The 2,757-nt window shown below is 48.3% G+C and overlaps 1 pseudogene; it reads left to right on the forward strand.

Moving 5' to 3' along the window:
- The first annotated feature begins 658 nt into the window (after positions 1-658).
- The window catches only part of LOC100942033, a 3,135-nt pseudogene continuing 1,036 nt past the window's right edge, over positions 659-2,757 (forward strand).

The following is a 2,757-nucleotide window of genomic DNA, read 5'->3' on the forward strand; positions in this document are numbered from 1 at the left end:
GATGGTGGAGGTAGGTCCATTTCTGAGTCGTAGCAGAGGCTGCACCAGCCTGGCCCCACAGAAGCTGGCAGATCTGGGGTCTCCACCAAGGGGACCCCATGCAGGGCTCTGACATTCTCGCCCCAAGACCCTAGCCACAGGAGCATTTGGGCACTTGCAGGTGTCCTCCCAGACCTGTGGAGGGATTTGGTGGGTGGCACAAGGGGCTGAGCCATATCCTGAGCACACTTGCAGTGGGCGGCATGAGCCCCAGGGACCCTGGAGGGGATGCTCCTAGGGGATGCCGGGGGCCAGGGTGGGCTGCAGTGGTTGTGAGAACTCCCCAACCAGGCCACTCTTCGCTGGATAAACAGTGACCTGAGCGCACTGCAGTGTAAGATGTATGTGCTGCATCCCTCCCTGTCTTTCTGGGTCTGGACAAGCACCTAGCCCCTCCCTACCTTTGCTCACAGGTGTGTCTGTTACCAGTCTATTTCCTGGAGGACCTGGATGAACACAGCCAGGGAGAGGTCTGAGTGGAAGTGATTTGGGCCAGAATGAGATGTCTGCCTGGGCAGCCTGAGGCCATGACAGGTGGGGGGAAGTGAACTAGTGGCCGATGGAGCTCTGGCCCCCCAGGCGTTTGGCAGTAAGCCCAGAAATCTGTACTGGCACACCCATGGAGGCTGGTGAGCCATAGCTGGCCATGTAGTGCCAGGCACCAAGGCCTGCCTCTCTCCAGCCTCCCTGGCCCTGGGGCAGAAGGTGCTGGCCCCAGGAGGTACTCAGCAAACTGCATTTGCACTTAATCCATAGGATGGGAAAGGAAGGAGAAACAGGAGGTCTCTGCCATGACAGGAGGCCCATAGCTAGGTCCTGGAGGCTGAGTCACCACCAAGAGCCAAACCAAGTTCACTCCTGGGAAGTGACACTGCAATCCCAGCCAACCACTGACTTGCCTTCTGTACTTATAGAAGATCTGTCCTTCCTTAGGGCTTGTTCTAATCAATCAAATGGTTCAAGTCTTGCCCTGTTGGGTGGGTGGGTGTTTGTTTACATGCTCCCATTGAGGGACATCTGGGTTGTACCTAGTTTTGTGGTGGAGGCCAATACTACCTCAGCTTGGATGCTAATCCACCATGCTGACCTCTGATTAAGCCTGATTCTAGAGATACTGCTCAGATTTCCACTTTCTCTACTGTTTGTGTGTAAAGAGCACATGAACTTACCCTAAATCATGCCCTTAGGTTCAAACAACCCTGCTGCTAGTGCACACATCACTGGCTGTGACCTACCTGGCATTCTCGTCTTTTCCCTGTGGTGCCTAAACCCTGGGTCTGGGGTGATAGAGTGGACATCTACAGTCTGGCAACTGCCAAGGCCACACTTCTGTCTGTAAATTCCGCAACAAATTGTCCTCTATCAAAAGACCAGCTTTGTCTGCCTCACTCTCTGGTCTCTCAGCTCTCGCATCTTGGGCACTTTGCACACCCAGTCCTCTCACAGAATAGTTGGGTTATTTTGAATAAAGCTCTAAGAACATTCACATACGATTCAAGGACATATGTTTTTATCTCTCTTGAATAAATATCTAGGAGTGAAATAAGTTATATCACAAGTGTATGTTTAACTTCATTTTTTAAATCACCAAGCTGTTTTCCAAATGGACCCAGTATTCTGTGTTCTCATGGAAGTCTGAGGCTCCAGTTGTCTCACCTTGGCAACACTTGATGTAGTTTCTCTTGGTGGTTTAGCCACTGTACTGTACTAGGGGGTGCCAAATTGTGGTCTAAATTTCCTTTAGGACTAATTATTTTTGTATTTTTTTGTTTTTTTAGACATGGGGTCTTGGTATTGCTCAGGCTGGTCTCAAACTCTTGTACTCAAATGATCTGCCTACCTTGACCTCCCAGAGGGATTACAGGTGTGAGCCACCACACCTGGCTTAGGACTGATGTTGCTGATCACCTTTTTATGTGCTCATGGGCATTTCTATATCTTTTTTTGTGAAATACAAGGGCTGTCCAGAAAGTATCCAGCCATGGACTATGAAAAAGATATATACATGGCTTTCTGGACAGTCCTCATATACATGAAATATTTTGCTCATTTAAAAAAGTGAGTTGGGTTCTGCGAGCTGAATCGTGGATCATACTGACAATGAGTTATGAGGCACTAATAGTTCTGGATCGTTGGTTGGTCTTGATGTTCGCAGATGAAGTCCTATAAAGCTCATCTCCAAACATGTGAACAAAGTCAAACCTGCACCTCGAACTCAAAGGACTATAAACAGGGTACCTGCAAATGCTCCACCTGGGATGAAGTTCTAGGGCCAAAAGAGTCATGAGAAGCCTGGCACCTTGGAGGGATATATTTGTCTTCTTAGCTTTACTTTAGAAGGAATTAATTATAATGAAGAAAAAACAGTTATGACTTTAAAAAGGGGGAACTGTTTGGAAATCAGTAAAGCTTTCCTGGACACCTTTTTTAGGACTTTCAGATTAACATCTTAGGTGAAAAGGATGATACACTGGTTCATTTCTGTGACAAATGTGGATTGCCTATTAAAATCTATGGGTGATGCTTGGCGCCTATAGCTCAGAGGCTACAGTGCCAGCCACAACTGGAGCTGGCAGGTTCAAACCCAGCCCGGGCCTGCCAAACAACAAGGACAACTACAACTGAAAAATAGCCAGGTGTGGCGGGCACCTATAGTCCTAGCTACTTGGGAGGCTGAGGCAAGAGAATCAATTAAGCCCAAGAATTTGAGGTTGCTTG

The sequence above is a fragment of the Otolemur garnettii genome, unplaced genomic scaffold (genome assembly GCF_000181295.1).
Source record: "Otolemur garnettii isolate 467f Iridium unplaced genomic scaffold, OtoGar3 scaffold00198, whole genome shotgun sequence".
Classification (NCBI taxonomy): domain Eukaryota; kingdom Metazoa; phylum Chordata; class Mammalia; order Primates; family Galagidae; genus Otolemur; species Otolemur garnettii.